Source organism: Dama dama, chromosome 5 (genome assembly GCF_033118175.1).
Source record: "Dama dama isolate Ldn47 chromosome 5, ASM3311817v1, whole genome shotgun sequence".
NCBI classification, from domain to species: Eukaryota; Metazoa; Chordata; class Mammalia; order Artiodactyla; family Cervidae; genus Dama; species Dama dama.
This window is the reverse complement of record NC_083685.1, coordinates 37,634,417-37,660,030: the sequence shown is the minus strand read 5'-3', so window position 1 is coordinate 37,660,030 and position 25,614 is coordinate 37,634,417.

The window sequence follows — 25,614 nt, the reverse complement described above, 5'->3', positions numbered from 1 at the left end:
TAGGTCATAACTGTCCTTCTCAGATCATATATACTTAGGAGCATCCACATTTATTAGTTCACCCCGGCTGCCTTCTGACTTTTGTTCTTCTTTTCAAAAGAGATATATTCACTTTCCATCAGCTCATACTGGCAATTCCTCTCTCTTTCTCACTTCAATTTTTCCTTCTCCCTCAAATTTTTATTTGTCCTAAAACCTTCATGCTTATTTGCAACTCTGATGCCAGACTCCTTAACCTCTTGGGTGAAAGTCATCAGGGTCAAAACAGACACATTAGCATAATGAACTTTCAACCAATCCCACTCCTGAATTCTGAGCAGGAATCTGACTGTACTAATACTGTTTTGACCTTAATTACATGTGTTCTTTACGGCTTCCCTGATGGGTCAGTGGTAAAGAATCCACCTGTCAACTGCAGGAGACACAAGTTCCATCCCTGGGTGGGGAAGATCCAAGATTCCTCCTGGAGGAAGAAAAGGCAACCCACTCCAGTATTCTCACCTGAAAAATCCCATGGACAGAGGAGCCTGGCAGACTATAGTCCATAGGGGTCCTAAAGAGTCAGACACTACTGAGTGACTGAGTGTGCACGCGGGCACACACACACACACGTGTTTTTAAAGATCATATTTCCATTTTATCTCATCTAGTTCAATAAATCCCAGTGTTTTGAAGGAAAGTATATTTGATGCAATTTTTCTTGAGAGTCCCTTTGCTGTACTTTAATTACTATGATCTGGGTACTTGGTGTAAATATACTGTAGTCACACATATTTGTCAGGAATAAAGAAAAACAAACCAACCCTGGAACCCTAGACGGAGTTACCTAAAGGGTCAAAGTCTGCTGTCTGGCCCAGCTTGTGCATCAGAACTACCTGCGGATCATTTGTAAGATGAAAAGGCTCTGCCTCTCCCTCCTCTCAGGGATTCACACTCTGGAGCACCTTGGGGAACCTGGAGCCACTGAAGAAAGTAATGCCTAAGAGAGTGGCATCAGCGGCCACAGTGAAGGGGCTCCATCTCTGTGAACTAACATCGGTGCTAAGATGCACCTCCTGTGACTACTTTGCCCTTCTGCTGCCTCTCTTCCAAGAAATGCACTTCACATGTTTTTTTCCCACTCCTTTCAAGTCCCAGCCTGACGTTCCAAAGTCATTAATGTTTTAGATGTGAGTAAATGACCTACTACCCTTTGCTAAAGGAAAAGAAAGGGTGGAGGGGGGTGTTCATGCTCCACGTTTACACTGTGCTTCGTCACCTGAGTGTATTTCCTGGGATGTGTGACGATTTCTTTCTGCATCCAGGATGGACCTTGGACTTGTGTGTGCATGTGTTTTTAGTTGCTCAGTCGTGTCTGACTCTTTGCGATCCCACGGACTGTAGCGCGCCGGGCTCCTTTAGTCCGTGGAATTCTCCAGGCAAGAATACTGGAGTGGGTTGTCATTTCCTTCCCCAGGGGATCTTCCCGACTGAGGGATTGAACCCAGGTCTCCTGCATTGCAGGCAGATTCTTTAGTGTCTGAGCCACCAGGAAAGCCTGAACCTTGGACTTATTCCTTGGGATGGCTGAACCATGAATGCATATGTATTGGGGGGAATATGAGTATTCCTCTCTTGTCTCCAGAGAGATTGAAAGAGAAGAAAGTCGCCAAAGACCTAAAGGTCTCACACAACATGGAGCATACAACCACAAACATCAGGGAATGTCAGACACAGGGAGCCCCTGACATTTTCCACAGTCAGACTTACCAGCCCTCATTTTTAGGAACCTGGCTTTATGAGAGAGAAAGCAAAATGGAGACCTGTGTCCTTTGTTTTCATCAGGCCCAGTTTCTCATTATTCTCCTCCTTATCACACCCATTTTTATCAATATATTTCTCCGCTGTAAATGTAGAAAGCAAAAGAGGGAGGGCCTTTCTCTTTTAAGAAATAACCAGGGATCTCATTAACAATGCCTGCAATGTGTCAGGTAATCTTGTTTTGTTTTGAGTTTGGCTATTGGATGGCTGGGGAGTCTGACACTGCTAATGATTTCTAGGTAACTTACATTCCCCACAAGTTGAGCGAGTTACTCCCGAAAATATATGGGGTAGGAAGGCTTAGAACAACAAATCTGGTTTAATCCTCGCCTCATCTAATCATCTATGTGACCCAAGGAAAGCCCCATGTGCTTGAGACTCAATTGACCCCTCTATAAAATGCAGGTAATAGGACTTGCCCAGTGGTCCAGTGGTTAAGACTCTGCTTTCCGATGCAGAGGGGTGTGAGTTTGATCCCTGGCTGGGGAACTAAGATCCCAAATACTGCAGGGTGTGGCCAAAATTTTAAATAAATCAATAAAAGTGATTTTAAAAAATAATAAATTACCCAAAAAAGGGCAGATAAAGACCCACATAAAGAGTGACGAGAATTTTATACAATATCCATGAAGCACCTTAGTGTCCAACAAGTTCCTATCTCAAGGTATTTAATAGATGGCAATATTATTATTATTTTCTACAACCCTGAAGTGTCAGCAAGAGTCTTGGAGACTCCTACAGGACCAGCACCATGTGCCATTCATTATGTTGTAGGAATAAAAGAGTTTTGTGAGGAAATGGATCAACGGCTCATCAATGAACACTTCAAAAATCCTTCACACAACCACATCCCTCCCTATCATGCTGTTAAAGAGCTCTTATCAAGCAAGAGGGTAAGTCACGGAAAAGACATCAGATACACTGAAGCATCTTACAAGACTACCCTGTTTTATTTTCACACTGAACTGTTCATCAGACTGAATGCTTTGTTTTATTTTCTGTTATTACTTGCAGCTGGTCCAGGAAAAGAAAGGAAGCAAGCCTCTTCCTTTAAAAGCTGAAACTTTAACTTGCACCTAATTTTGAACAAAAAGTGAGAAGACACCAGTTATCTTCTCAAACTCCAGGTCAGTGCACCCCATCTGAACGACCCCTTGCCACCATCATCCACAGATCATGGACCTACAGTTAGCAGAAAAGAAATCTCCCTAATAGCAGACCCACCTGGATACAAAAGAAGGAATATTATTAATATAAGTGGAATTCATCCATTTATCTCCAAATAAATAATCCCACAGAAATTGGGAGGAAAAAAGTTAACCTACATTATTTTACTTCACAACATGGTTCCAGATATGGTCTTTGTTTTTATTTTTTTTATAAATAGAATGCTCTTAACTACATATCAGTGACAGCATTCAGCATTCATTTGTATGGTTTAAAATATTAGTGTGTAAGGTAAAGTTGATATTTTTAATCATTCTTAACTATTAGTTTATTTCCCCAAGGTTTCTCCTAGTTTTAAAATTCTAAACTTCGTGAAGGCCTGAGAAATGACTCTTGCTACGATTTCTCTGTATTACAGAGCATAGTACATCTTCAAAGAGGCTCTTCTGCCTATCCTGAGTGAAACTCATTGGGGTGAGGCCGCTGTGTCTTCCAAGAGGATTACCTACTGGTGTTGATCAGCATAAAAACACCAATGCAAAGGACAGCTATCTGGACCAGGCTAAGCATGTTGTATCTAGTGGTAAATTCACTCGTTCGAATACCCTGTAAAATAGGTTTTCATTTCCACAGATTACAAAAGAGACTTCAAGAGATTCATTAAGCTACTGCAGGTCACAATTTGTAAAATCTGGAACTAGTAAAATCTATACTTCCCTGGCTCCAAACCTGTGTTCTTCTCTTCCTGCCAAACTTCCTAGAATAAAAAGTAAAATGTGTAAATAGGATGCCACCTGACAGTTTTAGAACCTAAGAAGCTGAGAAATGCCAAGCCTACCCACAGTAAATCCTGGGTAAAGCCTGGGGTTTGGATCCTAGCGGACCCAAACATTCGAGAGCCATGCTTATATTGATCTTCACACTGTTTGACTTCAATTCAAATTAAAAATTGCCATCATTTAGGTCCATCCATGTCTCTACAAATAACCACATTTTGTTCCTTTTTAAGGCTGAATAACATTCCATTGCATATATGTACCACATCTTCTTTATGCATTCCTGTGCCGATGGATATTAGGTTACTTCCATGTCTGAGCTATTGGAAATTGTGCTGCAATAAACACTGAGGTGCATGAGTCTTTCTAAATTATGGTTTCTCTACTCAGCCCTCTGTGGTAACCTAAATGGGAAGGAAATCCCAAAAAGAGAGGATATATATATATATGCACAGCTGATTCATTTTGCTGTACAGTAGGAACTAACATGAGATTATAAAGCAACTGTACTCCAATAAAAATTAACTTAAAATAAAACCCAAATGATAATATTACAAACAAAAGTTAGAAAAAAAAAAAAAAGCCAACCTTTAAAGCTCTGCAGAATTTACACAAGATCAGGATCTGGGAACTTCCAGTGACAAGTCAGAATATCTGGCAACTCTACACATTCCCACGTGGTAACTTTGGGGGCAGCTGAGCAGCGGATGCTGTTTTGAACAGACCACTCCACTCCCCTCCCCGAGACCACAGCCCACTCTTGGCTGACTTAGCTTGTGCACCAGAGCCCTAGGGCTTTTGAGCTGGTGACACCCCCAGCCCTCCTTTTTTCCAAGGCATTCAACCCAGAGAAATCAGAGTGGTAAAAATGTTCTCAAACTTCATAAACACACAGTATGTCAAAAAACGATAAGAAAGGAGGTACCTTGCACCTTTTCCTCAATGGTTTCCTCTTGGGGATGACCCAGAGATTGTGAGGGTTTGGAGAACAGCCTAAGGCCTTCAATTAAAATAGTTCTGTCTTTGGTTACTACCGGAAAAAACCTGTAAGCAGACAGCTGCTTCATGCCAGCTGAAATTCTAGTCTTGGGTGGGATGGCAGAGGTTTATGACTTCAGATGAGAAACAGGCAGCAACAGATTATATTCTTATGCCAAGTTTCTCTCTTTATTGCCATGGAAGCAAAAAGAGAAATGCAGAAAAGGGAAAGCTCTGCAAGACCTGTGTTTCACTCAGACCTTCTGCTAGGCATCGGGAGCTGCTCAGGATTTTGCAAACACTTTTACAGGAAAATCATAGATGTAGAAAACCTCTGAAATTCAAACAGAGCTGGAAAAGAATAAAGACCATGCATTTTGTCTTTAAACTCAGAAGCAGAACCCCCGGGATTTGGTGTTCTAAAACAAGACTGGAAACATTATTAACGTTAATAAATAAACATCTGGATTGACTTGCAGCCTAAATTTAAGTGTCCTAAATATTTTGGCTCTATTATAACGATGCTGCATTTTCCTAAATTTTCCAATGTTTCTTTGGTCCGTAGCTTACACTTCATTTTCTTGTGACTCTTTTAACTCAGGTCTTGTTTTCCATGAAAATAGACCCCGTTATATAAATGTTTAAACACCAAATGTCCATAAAAAGATACGAAATTGGTTTTGATTTCATCTCTATATTTGCACAGTGTGGGTCCTTAGTATACTCATGTCCTTTTCATTGGAACCATGTCATCAGACCATCTGCTTCTCTTTCATTCTCCTAATACTTTGTGGTACATCTAATTCTAAGACAGCCAAAATTTACCAACAAAATTTTTGTTGAGCTAAAATTAAAACTCAAGGTCATGATGAAGCTGTTAATTCCATTCTTTAATGTAACATTTAGCCAGTGTTACCCAGTTTTGTACAGTACTAGGGAGAAAACACATACACTATGGAGGCATTAACCAGATTAGGCCGTACTCATAGCCAAGTTTCACTTGGAGCCTCTAGAGTGCTCCAAAAAGCATGAGTGCATGTGAAAGGAAAGGTCAGCAACACACATCTCCACCAAGAAAAGTCCAATAAAATCAATGCAAAATTAAATGAGCCAGCTACAGAGAACTCTCCTCATAACACAGTGCTTACACCTAATCCGTTCCTCACCACCTTCGACTGAGAGTGTTGGTCTCAGGTCCCTAGGCTGTTGCTGTTACTGCCTTGAGGTTTTGACTAGTCATAAGCCAAGGGGTTGCTATGCAGAGTCCCAATGCATGGAACCAGAGTTAATCATTCACAGGCCCTTTTGCCTGAAATAAGATGCTTTTCATTTCCCCTGGCTTATGAGAATAATGAAAAAAGAAAACAAACAAAGGAGATAACTGCACTATGTTAAAAGATAATCCCTTAACATAACTATTGTCTAGAAGCCTGAGCACCAGGGCAGGCAAAAATCCAGTCTGCATTCAGGGACTAGCTGACATTTATTTATAAGAGATTATGCCGTGACAGAGCTTCAAGGCATTTAGAATGCTCCTATTCCCCAAGGCCTTCACTATATTTATGTGCAGGATCCCATATTATTTTTCCTGCTGTTATGGCAACAGAGATTTCAATGTTTACAGAGCTATCAAGTTCTGACAGGCCGAGCTGGGGACTGTGCATCACTGAAAATAAAGCAAGGGACCCAGGAAGCAGGCACAAGCTCCACTGTCTGAACAACTAATACCTGAGCAGAAGGGAGGGAGCAAGCAGGCAAGCCGCAATGATCAGCTCTCAAGGCCACTTGCCCCCAGGGGAATTTGCCCTCTGGATCCTGTGATTTCCGGGATCTATTACAAAGTACGCTGAACCTAGTAAGTCTAGTTAAACCTAAAAGAAAACCAAACCCCAAATTCCAACTACAATTTTATACTCTGAATGAATATTTTTTTTACTTATTTTTTTCATTGAAATATAATCACTTCCCAATGTTGTGTTGGTTTCTAATCAACCTGAATCAGCTATAAGTATACATATATCCCCTCCCTCTTGAGCCTCCCTCCTAGCCCACCCTTCATCCCACCCCTCTAGGTCCTGACAGAGCTGGGCTGAGCTCCCTGTGTTATATAGCGGCTTTCCATTAGCTATCGATTTTATACAGGCTAGTGCATATATGGGCTTCCCTGGTAGCTCAGCTGGTAAAGAATCCACCTGCAATGCAGGAGACCCCAGTTCCATTCCTGGGTCAGGAAGATCCCCTGGAGAAGGGAAAAGCTACCCACTCCAGTATTCCAGGGCTTCCCTGGCGGCTCAGATGGTAAAGAATCCACCTGTAATGTGGGAGACCTAGGTTCGATCCCTGGGTTGGGAAGATCCCCTGGAGGAGGGCATGGCAACCCACTCCAGTATTCTTGCCTAGAGAATCCCCATGGACAGAAGAGCCTGGTGGACTACAGTCCATGGGGTCGCGGAGAGTTGGACGTGACTATGCGACTAAGCGCAGCACAGCGGCACTGTATGTATGTCAATCCCACTCTCTCCATTCGTTCTCCCCTCTCCTTCCCCCGCTGCGTCCACAAGTCATTCTCTACACCTTTGTCTCTATTCCTGTCCCACAAACAGGTTCATCTGTATCATTCGTCTCAATTCCATATGTATGTGCTAATACACAATAGTTGTTTGTCTCTTTCTGACTCACTTCACTCTGTGAGTGAAGACAGACTGTAGGTTCACCATCACATCACTACAAATGAAGCTCTGTTGAGTATGGGAAGATAGAGTCCATCACTAGAGCTCTGGGTTGGAGGAAGAGGAAAAGAAAACGCAGTGGGTGAAGAAAGGGCAGAGCAAGCCCTCTCTTGGTGCCCACTTTTTATTTTTAACTGTACAGTGGATACCAGTCGCACTTTCCTTTACACCAAATTTAATCATCACTTAGTAGTAAACATGGCTTGGTAATTTCTAGAGAACTCCAATGCTGAAGCTAATTACTGTATAAGCTGGCTATAAAAACGTCCTAGAAATACTTGTATGTATCTCACAAACAAGATTATCTTAAGAATTTGCCTCCTCTTCCATGGAAATACATATAAATGGGAGCTCATGGTTTGAGGTTCTCAGCCTTGAAGTCACTTTTTGGAGTGGACCCAAACTCCTCCATACTCTGTGACTGAGACACTGGACTAGAAATCATGAAAACATAAGTCCTTTCAAACACGCCCTTTGGATATCTTGGTTCTAGAGAAAGTAGGAAATAAAAGTCACAAGCTTAGCCTCTGATGCAATTAGCCACCACTTCCCAGTTCTAGATGTGGACCAGGAAAAACAGTATCAAGTCACAGTGAAATGCAGTGAGAAGTTTTGGGCTGAATTCCTTTCTTTTTTTTCTTGTCTTTGTGTATGAGTGTTCATAAGGGTACTGATGTTTATTTGCTTACAAAAGTGTAGGGCAGACTTCACAAATGTGTCTACATTTTCTTTTAATTCGAGTTTGGTTCTGTTTAAAATTGTAAATAGCAGGAAATAGGCATATTTCCTAACGCTCAAGATGAACATGCCAACAAATAACAAACTGAGATTTACCATATAATGCTGGACATGTGAAAAGATTGTTTACATGATACAAACTTCAACTTCTATAAAATAAATGTTGAAGTATGCAGGAAAAGGTATTAATGATAATTGTAATAAATGTCTCTGTATGTCTTTCTTGATAAGCTAGAGGTAGAAATGAGTATGGATGACATATGGTCTTCCCCTTTGGAAGAGCTGCTTTCCAAGGTAGGTCAGTTGTAAAGACAAGTTGGAGAGCCTGGGAGAAGACAGCAGGGCTTTGAGCCTGGAATAGATGCCAGTCCATCCAATGGTAGCAACTGTGACCACTGATTGCAATTCTTGTTGCCACTGGTGACTTGGCCTTTCTTTCTTTAAGAACTGACTTTATGGGACTTCCCTGGTGGTCCAGTAGTTAGCACTTCACATTTCCACTGCAGGTGGCATGGGTTCAATCCCCAGTAAAGAAACAAAGATCCTGCATGCCACATGGTGTGGTCAAAAAAAAAAAGAAAAAGAACTGACTTTGCACATAGTTTGCTCCCTTGAGATCCTGGCCCCCAGATAGGATTATCTGTGGCTGGTCTTCCCAGCAGTCATAGATTAAAGGATACTGTTTGAAGCTGCATTTCTCAATGTCTACCCACTGGTCAACCCACTTCAGTTACCCTACAGCAGCAGGAAAAGCATATGATGTTATCATCTTCATCATCACAACAGTCTTCATCATCAAGAAAAGAACTGGTTACAAACACAATTAATGGCCCGGATCTCTTCCTAAGGACTCTCTCAGGATAATTATTTAATCATGAGTCTTACCATGAACCCTGCAAACATAATATTCCTTCATTTAACAAATATTTCTCAGCCCCTAACTTATGTGCAATTCTGTACAATACCCTAGAGATGCAGCGATATGCAAGGTCTTTGCCTTGACAGAGCTTAAATTCTATGGGGAGACAGTCAATAAACACAAGTAAATCAACCAGCAATACAGCTGTTAGTGTCAAATATGATAAAAAGAAAATTAAGAGGTTATTACAATAGAGATCAAGGAGTATCTTCAGATAATGGGTGTTTAAGAACCCCTCCCCTGAATAACATTTAAGAAGGGATTTGCTCGATAAGGAAACAGTTCTGAAACTAAACAAACTGGAAGCATTCCATCGATGGTAAACCTCACGCTGTTTGGGGCTCTCAGTGACTACTTAAAAGTCAAATAAAATATTTCTGATACATGTTAAATCTCTCAGTCTTCTGGAAGACTTACTAGGGTGACTTGCGGGGAGGCTTATGTCTTAGTCCAAAGCTTGATCCTACATTGTTAACTAATTTCATCTGTTGCTTTCTCATGCACATTTTGGCTTCCACAACAAAACCAAGATCCTTCTTTACTGAAGGAAGATATGGAAGAGGGTTTTTAGCATGACAGATAAATGAAGGATTTCCTTTAGAATCCATCCTGGAATTTATATGCAAAATAAACTATGTATGGCTCATCTATACAATTTACTAGTGTGAACATCTAGCACTTTCATCAGATTTTTAATGGGCTCTGTGACCAAAAAAAGAACATGGCCACTCAGACAGGATGGGTCTAATGTAGTCCACTGATTTGGAATCTTTCAAAAAGCTGAGTTGTTCTACCCAGGCCTTCAGCTGATTGGAGGAGGCCCACCCATGTTATGGAAAGCAATCTGCTTTACTCAAAAAACTACCCATTTAAATTTTCATCTCATTCAAAAACATCCTCACGGAAAAATTCAGAAAAATGTTTGACTAAATATCTGGAACCATGAACTAGGCAAACTGACACATAAAATTAACCATTACAAAGTACATACTGCATCCTGAAAGGCAGAGGTTCAGACTCACAGAGTATCATTTCAAAGCTGATGCCTTAGTTGTATGTATAACAGACGAGTCCAAAGCTTTATCATGCCACAGCTTGTGGGTGATGGATGGTGTAGTATGTGGTAGGATGGGGCCCCATGGTCATTTATCCTTTACTACACCTCCTTTGCTGTACAGTGGGGCCCCTTGGTTCAAAGAAATGTCATGCCAGATATCATATTGATAAATCAGATACTCTGTGAGCCCTTAGACAACAGAAAAGCTAAGTAAATTGCAAACAGGAAAGAATGTCATACCTGGAAATATACGCAAATCCTAATCATGACAAATCACTGCTCTCTCCATGACACTAAGTGTCCAATGTAAATAACTTGCCAGTAAGGGGTTGGTTGGTCTCCTTGAGGGATAGTATTATATTAGGGGCTCACATCATATTACATTAGAGGTTTCTCCTGCTGACAAGTTGCACATTCCTGCATACAACCAAGAACATACTAAACTCTTCACTAAAAGAAGACATGAAGTTCTTGAGTAATGTTTAGTATTTCCTTGATATCCTGTAACTGAAATGTTATGATGTAAAATGAACAATACTTACAAATACTGTGATATTAAATTGATACATCTCATGCTACATAATAAAGGAATAAGAGAGGAAAGAAAACAAAGCTTGCAGCTGGTATTTATAACTGCCTTCTTCCACTATCCATTCTGTATTCCTTTTGATTTCAGCAACCACCTGAGCTGGTCATAGTTCTTTACCAAGTAGGGTGACTCAAGCCGTCATTCCTGAAAGATCTGGGCTATTGGTAGCCCTGCCTGGGTTGGGTTACTATAGTTTTCCATTGACCTTGATCACTAGGCATGATGTGATTACTGAGAGAAGTCCTAAGGGACCCCCTGTATCCCAGACACACTCTTCCTCGCCTTCACTGTGGAGTGGTCATCCAATTTCTTCTGGTAACCAGGATCGATACCACCAGCCAGCACAGTAACTCCTTTCTTTGCCGGTTGATTTAGAGGCATCAGGAGCCCAGAGTGGCTGGGCAGCAGTCTTAACTTACAGTTCAGTAGAATCATTGTTGTGTCTTCTGCTAGAATCATTCCTCCCTCAGGGACTAAGCACTCTAGGCCAGCAGAGCATAAAGTTGCAGAAACAGGAAGCAAAAATCTTGCTAGTAGGTCACTAGGTATAATAGGAAGTGGTACCACCCTCATTTCCACTCGTTGATTCCTGGACCCATGAGTCTTGCTACTAGAGAAACAGTAGCATATACTGGACACTGATTCAGAGCTTTATGGCCTTCCAGGGGACCTTGCCCCAGCCCTGAAAAGTATTGTCACCTAGCTCATGCTGGAATAGAGTCTTCAAAAGGCCATTTCATCATTCTTTCAAACCAACTGCTACAAGATGGCAAGGAACATGGTAAGACCAATGAATTCCATGAACATGGGCCCAATGCTGTAGTTTGTTTGCTGTGAAGTCAAGATCTAGCATGTCCTAGACTAGTGGAGCCTTAAGACTTTCACTGGTATAACAGGCTCCTGAATCTCTGTAGAGTTTCTCTCAGTGTCTGGAGTACATGGGTCTTACCAGGGCATTCAAAGTACTTGCCATTTCTTGCTTATGCATGATTAACATGCTGCCACAAATATAGTGGACCAAAGTGATATTAATATTTTGTGGAGTGGTCAGAAGATCAAGGTCCCTTCAAGCTACAGGAGAGTTAAGTTGGTCCCAGGGAAAGTCTGTGACTATATCCTGTTATCTACTCTGGTGAACTGCTTCTGATCTTCATTCATAGCAGGTATTGAAAAGAACACACTTGCCTGTTCAATAGCCTCATACGACAAATGAGAAGCCATGGTAATTTGTTCTAGTAAAAGTACCTCATGCAGCAGACTAGCCACATTGGGAATACCACCAAGTTACATTTCTGCTAGTCCATGGTCACCTGCCATGATTCATCTGATTTATGCGAGAAGTAAAATGATGTATTACATGGGGATATAACGGGGTTGACCATCTAGGTGGGTTTGAAGTCTTTAAGGATGGTGCTAATCACTGCCATTCACACAGGAGTTGGGGGACCGAATTATTTTTGATTTAGCATCTGGACCTGAGTGACCTCCACTTGGTCTTTCCTGTTTCAACAGCTCTTACTCCACAGGTTAGGGAGCTAATGTGAGTATTCTGCCAGACGCTAAATATGTCCACTCTGATTATTCAGTCAGGAAATTGGAAAATGACTACCAGGTGAGTTCAGAGGCCCACTGGACCCAATCTGACATGGGTCCAAGCCAGAACTTCATTGACCACCTGACCTCTATTCTCCCACACTCTAACAGAGAAACCATGAGAGTGTTCAGTTTTCCCAAGAACCATGTCATTCAGATCAGGTCCTCTAGCCATCAGCTCATTAAAATGTGTGTATTCTCCAGAACCTGAAACAAACATTCATGAGCAAATAGCCTAGTAAGAAGGTGCCCTCAGATTCCACTCCTGGGTATGTACATATGAAAAAAACAAAAACACTAATTTAAAAACATACACACAACCCAACATTCAAAGCAGCGCTATTTACAATAGCCAAGACGTGAAAACAACCAAAACGTCCATCGACAGAAAAATGGATAAAGAACATGTGGTGGGGACTTCCCTAGTGGTCCAGTGGTGAAGAGATCATGCTTCCACTGCTTGGGACATGTGTTTGATCCTTAGTCAGGGAAATGAGACCCTACATGCCACACAGCATAGCCAAAAAATGGAAACAAAAAGAAGATACAGTGTGTATGCATATATATATATACATATACATATATTATGGATATTCCATTATATAGATATCATATATGATCATCTCTAGGTCCATTCCTGTTGCTTCAAATGGCAATATTTCATTCTCTTTTATGACTGAGTAACATCCCATTACATTAACATGGAATTGGAATATTACTCAGTCATAAAAGAAAATGAATATTGCCACTGGCAGCAACAAGGATGGAGCTAGAAATTATCATACCAAGTGAGGTAAGTCAGAAAGAGAAAGACAAATATAGATACCACTTAAATGTGGGATCTAAAAATTACAACAAACTGGTGAATATAACATAAAAGAAGCAGACTCACAGGTATAGAGAACAACCTAATGGTTACCAGTAGGCACAGGGGACAATAAAGGGATGAGGAGTGAGAAGTACAAACAGTTGGGTGTAAGACAAGCTCAAAGATATTTTGTAAAACACAGGGAATGTAGCCAATATGTTATAATAACTGTAAATGGAAAACAGCCTTTAAAAATTTTTTTAAAAAAATTAAAAAGTGCCCTTAGGAAGAAATGCAAAGGGATTGGGAGAAGTAGAATGAATAAAAGGAAGACGTGGAGGAAATGTGTCATTGCAGGCAAAATCCCAGCCTGGGACTAATCTAACAGGCGAAAATGCTAAGAGTGGGTTGTCCAGCTGGGAGGCGAGGGAGCTGGTCTTTCATATTCCTACATCAGTCCATCACTGCTTAGCAGGAGTAAGAGGGTCAGTGTAAACTTCTGGGCACTTCTGGCTCTCCAGAAGTGGGGGTTTCGTGGCAGTCTTCTGAAGAGAGCTGCAGACATGGCTTGCTCACAGCCAACACACAGCAGGCCAGGGAGGGTGGTACACAGATAAAGATAACAAACAGCAAGAGGCTCTGGAGAAACAGGAACCATAGCCATTACCGGAGTTAAATGGGCAGACAATGGCCAAAGGGCAATAAAAGCTAAAAGGGATAAAAAGGACAATAGTCTAGGACCTGCCTGGTGGTCCAGGGGCTAAGATGCAGAGAGCCTGGGTTCCACCCCTGGTCAGGGAACTAGATCCCACATGCCACAACTAAGACCTGGTGCAGCCAAATACATTTTTTGTAAAAAATTTTAAAGTCTAGTGGAAAGGAAAAGTTAAAATAGGGTATGCTAAGTTTAGTGTAAACAGATGACCAAGACCAAAGGAGAAGTGAGATAGGATCTCAACAGTCCAGAACATTCCCATCTCCCCTTTCAACAGCTACAGATACGCCCCTGCCCACTCCCTCCCACACACACACTCTCCACCTTAGAAGGACTACCAATTCAACAAGCACCCACACTATATCATCCCATTAAACATGTTTTATTGGTTTACTTGCATCTCAAGAGGAAACATTTCCTCAGGAGCATAGCAGAAACCCTGGTTTTCGGGAGCTGAGTGGTCTTGTGCAAGTTATTTAACCTCTTCATACCTTAATTACATATTTTTTAATGTGGATAATAATACCCATAATACAAAGATTTTTATAGACTAAGTTTTTAAGTCTATCAAGAAATGACTAGCACAAAGCCAGGCATACGACAAGCACCAAATAACTAATAGCTTCTTTCTTACTTCAAATGAGTCTCCAAATTAGACTGTACTTTTTTTTCCCTGAAATTCTTGAAGACAGCTGAATTCCTGATGTAGTGGCCCTAACTTATTTAAAAAAACAACAAAAAAAGGTAAAGCCTGAGGAGTGCAATGTGATATAATCCTGGCAAATCTGACAAAGAAAAGGACTTATAACTTTTCTTTAATCTCAGTTTCTAAAATGAGAAAAAGTTTGCTTTTATAGTGTATTTGAACAAATAGAAGTGACTTACATTTAAAAATATATAAAGCTGATTTCTTGTATGATTACACATGGTAACTCCTGACATTTTGGACTATTAACATTGTTTTCCACTCGGACAGCAGGATGCAAAGTTTCAGCACGTAGGTGTCTAGAAAAGAAGTTTCATACAGTGTGGAGATGTGAGGTTGCTCTGACAATCTTCTACAGGAATCTGTATTTCCACCTTAGTTAAGTATCTAAGTATCCATTAGCAGTGAAGCAATGGTCTCATCCATAAAATCAGTCCTGAGAAAAAAGAAAGAGAAGGCCTGTGACAAGGAGATGAAAAGTGAAAATGTAAAAGACATAGAGGGCGGAAAAGAACAGGGGAAATTATGTGAATGAACGAAAAATAATTATGAAGAATAATTACTGGCAAAGTAGTTAATAAAAAGATATACAAGTCAACTGACTACTTGTAATTTGTAATCTCAGAATCAGTCTGCCAGGATGGATAAATGGATGGATGGAGAGATAGGCATAGATATTAAAGACAACCATTGATTAATAGCTGTTGAAATGAATTATTAAGGGGGAACATATTCCAAATTTCTAAATGGTTATGCACTACAGTTCCCAGATGGAGGCTTTATTTTTCCATGTGTCTTTGTCATTTCCCTCCTCTGTATGACCACCTGGCACCCTTTTGTTCCCCAGCCTGGCCCCATAAGAATGCCAGTTGCTTGGCAACTGATCCATCCACTCGAGTGTCTCAAGGAAATAACCCCTGCTCCTAGGATGGTGCATGATCCAAGTTATTATAGTAAGCTCTAGTGTTTACACCTAAGCCTGAAGAGATAATCCTAGTTCACAGTATTCCCACTTCAGTCTATGAAAATCCATGTACAAACCAAAAAAGGTAAATGAGAGCTACATGACCTGCTCTTTCTTTCAAGAACTATTAATTTGACGATATATGAACAGGTGCTGGTGCAAGTTTATTGAATGCTGAACTACTTCTTGGTCAAATAAAACCAGGAAAATGTCTGACTGTTTATAGGCAACCAACATCACAACAGTGTTTAGGTGTTTGCAGTCTAGTCATTATAGAAACCATTTAATCCATAAAATGTGGTTGAAATGCTGTCTTTTTTACTTGGACTCTTCAGTTTTTCCAACCTAAATCTTACAGACACAAACATATATACCTACCATGCTAGCTGAAGCGGCTACTTCTTACACTTTTAGAGAGAACAGCAAATCATAGAGAGGAAAGGGGTAGGTTAGCACCTGCTTCAAAGGTTTGAAAGTTCATACAGCTAGAGACAGAGGACTTCTCTTCATGAGCTACAGGCACAGAAAATGGAAATCGTCTGTTGGTTTATAAGGACACATTTATTAGCCCAAAGTACATAAATCTGCAGAGCAAGACACAAGAGGATGCCTTACAATGCCTCTGTCCCATTACAAAACAAATTATGTTTTTTTTTTACTATCCAGGAAGGAGAGCTCCCACACTCAGCACAAAGGCCAGGCTCACCTCATTATATCCATTACAATTAAAACATTGTCTATAAACTTCTTCTTTCCCTTAAGATCCATGTTACTAGGTATAGGAACTCTTTATAAGATAATTATTCTCTTTCTCCAAAATTGAAGCATTAAGGTGCTCATATACGGAGCTTTCTTACAGTAAAACACATGTATCTTTATTATTTATTAGTTTTTTTTTTTTTAAGCATGAAGGATTAAGTGAATAAAGCTCTACAAAAGCTTTTCGAAAACTCATAGATAAACAGAAGTATAGGATCACTTGGGGGCAATCTCCAGAACTGATGTGGTGAAGTTCTATTTTGGGAGGAGTAATTGTTTCATTTTTATTATCTCTTTAACTAATATGCAATAATGAAGTTCCCCCCTTGTATTTATATTCTGTAGTGAATGATACGATCCCAGTTCACCCAGAATTTAACAACAGAATCAGGACATTTTATTCTGAATTAATAATATCAAAAATACATCAACCAAAATGAAAATAATCAGATTCTTTTTTTTTTTCAAGTAACACATTGGTAAAATTTTGAAAGGGTGCACCCAATATTGCCAAGAAACCAGAAAGATTAGCATTTCCAAATAGTATTAATTTAAGTATAATTTGATGTAAACTTTTTGAAGGAAATTTGTTAATACACATCAATTTTTTTCAATATGCACATATTTTAATTTACCAATTCTTTCTAGGAGTTTACACTTAGCTAAACTGGGTACTAAGAGAAAGCTGCAAAGATATCCACACAAAGTACAATAAAAGAGGAAAAAACTATTAAGTTCAACAATTGAAGATCCATTCAGGAATTCAGTCAACAATTTTTTTGTACATAAACTGTACTTCTGGGGATTCAGGAATAAATTAAAAAGCTATTATATGCTTCCATGGAGCTTACATACAATGAGAATTGTATGAAACAATTAAAATGATATATAATTTATAAAGAAAACTGGAACAATTGATGTAACTGCTGTGGGGTGGAAGAGAGGAGTCGGAGGTGTGAATCTGAAGATCATAGCCTGAGTCAGTGAGTGAAGAGGACTGGTGAATCTCTAGGACAGAAAACATCGATGCTGTGTGCCCAGGAGAGGGGGGTCATGAAAACCCCAGACAAGTCTTTGGTGGGGTGCAGGGAATCTAAAAAAAGAATAAATGTGTGCCTAACTTCCCAGGGAAGCTGGGGAAACAAGCTCCATAAGGAGGGTCATAAACAAAAGTGCAAAGGAGCCTCTGAGAGGTTATCAGGTGCCGACGGAGCGCAGAAGGCGGCCTCGGATGGAAGTCGACTCCCCACTAGTGTCCTCGTGCAGCTGAGACCACACCCCCACCCCAGGTATTCAACAGGAGAATAAAGATAGAGAGGCAGATACCTTGACCATGCTTGCCCCTGGAATGCCCGAACATCACGGAGCTCATGCCCATCTGAGTCTCTGGGATTTCCCAAGGAGGTGATGTCTAGGCAGTCCTCTGCCTTGGCTATGCCCTCATGACACTCACCCACTGATCTCCTGCCCTTGCCCCATCCAATCCAGTCTAGGGGACAGGGGGCAGTTCTCAGCTGTCCGTATGCTACTGATGAGGCAATGGCTTTTATTCTGTTTGCTTTTTTTTTTTTTGGCTGCACTGCAAGGCATAAGGGATCTTTCCCCATCAGGGATTGAACCCACGCCCCCTATAGTGGAAGCAGGGCAGTCTTAACCACTGGACCACCAGGGAAGTCCCAGGCAGTGTTTTAATAGGAGGAAACTACCATGACTCAATACCTGAAAAACAAAAACACAGACTGTTTCATACTAGGAAATGGTCAACATCCTCAACACTAGCTATAAGGTGTTTCTGCTTCTAGAGGATTTTCCCAACTTCTTCAGGACCCAGAATGTCAATGGTGAGAAGGAGAACATGTAGTCTGTAATAAGGTAACTCCCTCTAAAGACACCCTAATGTTTTCGGCTCTAGCTAAATCCTCGCTTAGTATGAGGTAAGACCTTGCCCCAAGGTCAGATGTGTCTCCACTTACACATTAGAAAAGTCAGATTTTGGTGGGGGTTTTTTTGTTTTGTTTTGTTTTTTTAGTAAATCACTAGTAGAGTTAGCAACAGAGTCCCTGTTTCTGCAGAAACATCTGCAAAGAAAACAGCAGAATGACCCACATCTAGCAGTCAGGCTTACTGGTCCTTCACAACATATCCTCAGGAGCTTTTGGGAAGGAAAGGTAAATGGAACCTGCTGGAATGCCATCTTGAAAACAGCCTTAGAGCAATAAAAGCCTCGGAGGTTATGCCAAGAACAGGCCAAAAGACTAAACACAATTAATCACAGTTTTGAAACTCACAGACCCCAATTCCCTCACCCAACAGTCAAAGGCTTGGCTTTCCCAACCTTCTAAAAGAAAATGTGAAATTTTCTCAAAAACTTAGTTTCATTTCTGAGTTGATTAAAATTTCATCATCAAAAACACAAAAGGATGAACGCTAGAATAGTATAAATGAGTTGTACCTCCTCCAATAGCCCAGATTCTATATTCACTCATCAGGCATTTACAACTAATAATTTTGTGGCAGGTGATGCCTTTAGAAGAAAATAGATGATTATATAACCATAAAACCCTTTTCTTCAACCTAGGATAACATGTTCAACCACTTTAAGTTTATTTGGAGTGGGCTGGGGATATTTTCTTGGATTGATATTTGTTTCTGTGTATAGTGTTCTCTAAGCAGAATTTCCCATATATTTATTTCTGAGGTCCTGAAAAAATAGAAAATAAGATTTGAAAAGGGCGTCACAGGATACAGCTCTCAGGAATCCAAAAATCACTTTGTCCATGTGTAGCAGAATTTTTATAAGTGTTCGGTCATACAGTCTGGGCATTATAAAGATTTTGTAAACACAGTACAACCCTCTGAGAGTCATGTGCTGTTTTTTTGTCTTCATCACAGCTGTAATAAGTTACATGTAGGTATTTTTTGTTTGTTTGTTGATTTGTTCTTTTCTATCTCAGCTCTAACTCTTCATTTAGAGCCAAATAAGGACATCGAATTAAAACATGAACTGAAGGGACAGATCAGGCAGGAAATTCCAAAGTTAAGTTTCTCATTGTAATTTTAACTTTCCCATGATAGACATTTTCTGTACTTGTTCGCATCTTGCATGTATATATATACAGCGTTATATAAAGAGTCAGATTCTGACCTCAGTCACACTTGTTTTATTTTTACTGAAAATGTAAGAGGGAGCAATGAAGAATCAAAGAAAGGCCAGAGGTCAGTAGACTGGAAAACAAATGCTAAAGAAGAAGGCTATGGGAGGCAGGCAAATATGGGAGGCTGAAAAAGAAAGACAAGGCACAGATGGAATTGTGTTAGTGGATGCACAAGGGCATTTCAAGATTTCTTAATATGCATGTCTTCACATAGTTCTTTTCAAATATCTGTTAAACAACAATTTAAACCACATTAATTTTTTATTTTTTTATTTAGAGAGAGCTCGAGCGTTTGGTTCCCTTTGATTTCACTTCTTGCTTTATAAATCTTCCGACCAGTCATTAACTGCTTGTAAAGCCCTGGCACCTCATATATTGTCACTTAATTATGTTATGCTACAGTGGGCTTCCTAGGAGGCAAAAATTCTACACAAAAACACTTATAAAGAAAGCCAGGGCAGACAGCCTGACTAAGCCAGTGAGAATAAAAATTGTTGCTGACAAGGGAATAGAATCGACAACTAAAGCTTTCTGAACCAAAGGGGAAAATGAATAGCCAAGACATTTGAATTGTTGAAGGAAAGGATGCTTCAGATCTAGGCGAGGGGGAGGAACAGAGCATAAAACTGGAAATAGGAGATTAACCACTAAGCCTGCTCAGAATGAATCACAAAGAGAGAAAAGGGATTATTAGCCCAAAGGATCTAGGCAGGAAGGGCCCAGGGCAAAGTCTCCTGATGTATCTTGCTTTCAAATCTAAGATGTTAAAAACTGTACCGGGTTGGAAGAAGGGTTTCTTTGCTGTGAGCCTGCCCAAGACATGAGGGAATAAGAAGGACTGGAGAAAAAAACAGATTCAAATTGCAGGGCACAATTTAAAAAAAAATAACTATAATCATTTCCATGATAATACTCAATGATGGTGAAGATGTAGTAAAACTAGCACCCACATATTACTGGGGGCAGCATCAGTTGGGACAATTCTTTTGAAAAATAATTAAATAATATATATCAAGAATCATAAAACTATTACTAGCTTCAATATAGAATTTCCTTTCTTGGTCATGTATCTTAAAGAAATACCTTAGGATTAGAAAAATCTCTATTCATAGAGATAGTTAACACAATACTGTAAATAAAGTTCAAAATGAAAACATTAAATATGCAATAATAAAAGACAACTTAAGTATAATATTATTGTATATATACTCAATGAAAAAAAAGTGATCATAAAATTGTTGCAGGAAGGGGGACCCCTTCCAGGGCCCGAAACTGGGCTCTTGTCTAACACTCGGAAATGAATTGTCCGAGGAGACACATGCTGACAAAGCAAGAGATTTTATTGGGAAAGGGCACCCGGGTGGAGAGCAGTAGGTAAGGGAACCCAGGAGAACTGCTCTGCCGCGTGGCTCGCAGTCTTGGGTTTTATGGTGATGGGATTAGTTTCCGGGTGGTCTTTGGCCAATCATTCTAATTCAGAGTCTTTCCTGGTGGCGCACGCATCGCTCAGCCAAGATGGATGCTAGCAAGAGGGATTCTGGGAAGTGGACGGATAGGTAGTGTCTCCTCTGGATCTTTCCCGAACTCTTCCGGCTGGTGGTGGCCTATTAGTTCCGTATTCCTTATCAGGATCTCCTGCCATAAAACAACTCATGCAAATGGTTACTATGGTACCTGACCAGGGTGGGCGGTTTCAATCAGTGTGCTTCCCCTAACAAAATCATGGTTATTAAAGTATAGAGAACGATGAAGTACTTATGAAGTAAGTATAAAATACTCCTGAGCCCCAACCCCAAATTGTTGAACTTTAATCAGGTTTTTAGACAAGATTTCCAATTTACAGGAAATACCCAGCTGAGAAGGCAAACTGTCCATAAGCAGGTAGTTCAAAATTATTGACAACTGACCCAGTTTCTTCAGTAATTCAGTGATCTGGGGGTAGGCAGGTGGTGGTCGTTTAGCTGCTAAGTCATGTTCAACTCTTGCAGCCCCATGCACTGTATCCCACTAGATTCCTCTGTCCAAGGGACTTATATTGGGTGGGTTGCCATTTCCTTCTTCAGAGGATCTTCCTCACTCAGGGATTGAAACCGGGTCTCCTGCATTGCAGGTGGATTCTTTACTCACTGAGCTACCAGGGAAGTCTTTGGGTGTAAGCAGAGTCGAGGTTATTCTTCCAGAGCCTGCTGTCCAACAGAGCTTTCTGCAAAGATGGCAATGTTCTTATATAGTAATCACTAGATATGCGTGACTGTTGAACACTGAAAGGTGGCCAGAGGGACTTACGATCTGAATTTCTTAACATCATCTAAAAAGCCACTTGTGGTTGGTGGCTACCATGTTAGACGACACAGCTTTAGATTTGAAAATTTAAGAAACACTCAACCATATGTAATGTATGGATTTTGTTAGATCCTGAAGCCAAGAAACCAATTTAGAATGACCTGAGTATTTGGGGAAAATCTGAATATGGCCTGTATTAGATGTTAGTTTTGTTAATTTTGATAAAGTTGTTGTGGTTACATGAAAAATTGCTTATTTTAGGGACCCATGTTGAAATGTTTTTGGACAGAATGGCAAAATATCAGTGTCTGGGATTTGTTTTAAAATGCTTCCACCTGAGAGAAAGAGAAAATAGAGATGAAGCAAGTGTGACAAAAGTGGGTAATTCCTTAATCCGGATGAGAGGTATGCAGGGTTCATTATACGTTCCTCTTTAGTGTGAGTGTGTGTGTGTGTGTGTATGCTTGAAACACCTTCAAAACAACAATTTCTAATATAAATAATATTGAAGTGAAAATAAATAAGTGAAAAGACAGAATACAAACTTGCCCATCTGGTTGATACTGACTAGCAAGTAATCAATTAACATGTTAAGATTTACAAATGATTTTATGTCTATTTCAGTGAAGAGGTAGAATACAGTCAACATGTTAGGAAATGCTTATAGAAATATTTTGAGCATGTTTAGGTAAAGTCCGTTAAGTATGGCAGGAAAAAATTTGTTTGAGAATCACTGTTACTAACATATATGCATACCCACACACTCCCATACACACAAAGAGACTGCATGGAAATACACCATATAGTTTATTCCATAGCAGTGGAATATTTTGTTCATGTGATTGAACTGAGTAAAGCACAGACAAATTTTTATAATGTGGTTCTGTAAATTGTAAATGAGATTAAAGCCATATTTAAAATGAACCTTTAAAAAATGAGATCTATGATTTGCTACATGGAATTATTAATAGCCTGAAAAACTATTTCTGCCAAAAGTCAAATCCATGTCTCCACACTCCACTGTCTTTTTAAGTGTTTTCAGTGGCATATAAACAGAATAAAATAAAGACATTCACAAAATTTGCAAATGTACTGTGAAGAGAAAAATTAATGTCATGTTATGAGAAAGGGGCAATTTATTCTACCTTAGAAATGAAATAAATTTCCGCCTTCTTCTGAATTCAATAGCAATATTTAGGATTATTTAATAATTAACAGTCATTTTAATATCTGAATTTATATAACACAAAATATAGTGAACATAGTCCAATACTGTTTTAAGCACTTCACTTACAGCAAACCTCACAACAACCCTTTGCAATATGGGATTTCACTAGTCTCATTTTGAAGCCAGAGACACAAAATTTTAAAGTCACAGAGAAGTTAAGTAAATCTAAGACCATGCAGCAAGTAACTAGTAGAGCCAAGATTTAAACCCAGGAATTCTGCTGCAGGAGTCCATCCTTTTAAACACTGCCATGTTAGCTCAGGTAATAGCTCTATTGCCTTTGTTCATTTACAAGGAGAATTAAATATCTTTGTCTCTCACTGCAACACACTCCACCTCACCCCTTTCCTGCAGGCCAGGGAGCTAAGGAACTTCTGGCATCTTGTGAAAAGAAAAGGTGACTGAGCCAAAGAGACATTAGCTTGCTATTATCCAGCTTCCATCTAAATCAAATTCCCACTGAGCCCTTGGAACTAAACTTCCCCTTCATGGGTGATGAATCATCCTCCTATTTTCACTCTTGATTAGCCCAAGCTGTCCTTGATGGCAGGTCAGTTCAGGTGATGCCATAGTGCAGACCAGTTTCTTGAATATGCTATTACAGTGGTTTGTTCAGAAATGAAGTGCTAATTTTAAACCTGGTCATGAAATAGTTGTTTTGCATGTGGTGATTTTATTGTTGCTATTGTCTCAATCCCTAAGTCATGTCCAACTCTTTTGTGACCTGTAGACTGTAGTCCACCAGGCCCCTCTGTCCATGGGATTTCCCAGGCAAGAATATTGGAATGGGTTGCCATTTCCTTCTCCAGGGGACTCAGGGATCAAACCCACATCTTCTGCATTGGCAGGCAGATTCTTTACCAGTGAGCCACCTGGGAAACCCTGGTAATTTCTTAAGAACACCTTAATTCAACCCACTGAGAAGAAAAGGTTTTTGGCTGAGTTAATTTTCTCAACTGAAATTTGGTCCTTGAAAGAGACCCAGTTTTTTTAGGTACATTTTTCTAATGACAGTGTTACTGCCTTTAGAACACTGCCTTATTAGACAAAGTATGTGGAATATAACATAATCTTATCTTATTAATGATGTTACTTTTTAACAGCATGTGCAGAATTGAAACTATTACCAATTATTGGATTAGAGAGACACATGGGTTATTCCAGCCCTTTCTAGCACAGTCTTGGGGAGCTATGTTTTTGAGTTCCCACACTTGTCTCTTCTGACAGTTTCCTCGTGTCCTCAACAGATTATCAGTTGACATTCCTACTGTCCTTTCTCTAGCAATCATCCCTCACCTCCTAATTTCCAGCTTCTAATTTGCTGTCATTTGGGAAACCATATAACCATGAATTTGTGAATATATGAACCTAAGAATTTATGAATGTGTATATGTATATCCCTTTCTACAAAAGATTTGTGGCTTTGCATAACTTGGGGGGTGAAAAAGATAATGACTGTTGTATGAATTTGAACAAAAGGAAAATAAGAATAGGCAAATAATAAAGCCAAGAGTCATGCACTCATAGACTGCATACTCTGCTGCCCTTTAATGGCTGGGACTAGGTAGCAAGTAGACCTCTAAGCTTCCTGGAAACCAAAGCGTGGATGGAAAGGTGATCAGTTAGTTACAGGTTCACAATGATCAGAAAGTAAAAACAAGCCAGCTATTTAAAAAAAAAAAAAATACTACCACTCTTGACATGAAGACCAAAGACACTTTCTTCCATGATGTTGATAATAAGGATGATGTAAGATACAACAGATAATGTCTTCAATGGTGCTCTGAAAATCACTAGTGTAATATATTTTGAATAGTGTTTCTTTTAAAAGTCCCTTGAAAGTGAAAGTCTTTCAGTCGTGTTTGATTCTTTGTGACCTCATGGACTATACAGTCCATGGACTTCTCCAGGCCAGAATACTGGAGTGGGTAGCCTTTCCCTTCTCCAGGGGATCTTCCCAACCCAGGGATTGAACCCAGTCTCCTGCATTGTAGGCAGATTCTTTACCAGCTGAGCCACAAGGGAAGCCCCAAATTCCCTTAATATAAGCCAAAAGCAAATATCCAAGACAAAACAACATGCCAAGTAAGAGTGAAAGCAATTGGACTGACAACTGTGAGATTCTCAGTAAGGAGCATGCACACATTTGTGTATGTGGACTTTACAGTAACTCTTTTCCTTGATCCAAGGTTGCTCGTACCCACTTTTAATTGATGGCCATGCTCCAGGTACGTAGGTTTATAAACATTTATACATTTCTATGGGGAAATCTATTTCTTTTAGGTACTATCTCGTTAGAAACCATTAAAAACCCCCAGCCATTAGATTTAGTTAATTCTCAATGCCAGCCTTGCTGCTATCTTCATTCTCTGAAAAGGGACAAACAGTTCTTATTATTTGAGCTCTCTTTATAATCGTCAGCTTCCAAACCTTCAATAAAAAGATAAGATTGCCAGATTTTCAAAGAGAATTTCTAAATGTGTAAATTAGCAAGGTGAATGGAATAAAGACATACTCTCGCACACTAACTAAAAAGACAGTCTTTCATTTTGAGTCCTTCTCTGAAGTGAATTTAATCAAAGTTTATTCAGTGAATTTCAAAGCAAATCCACCAGCCCACTTTACTTTCCATTTAGGTCCCTAACAACAG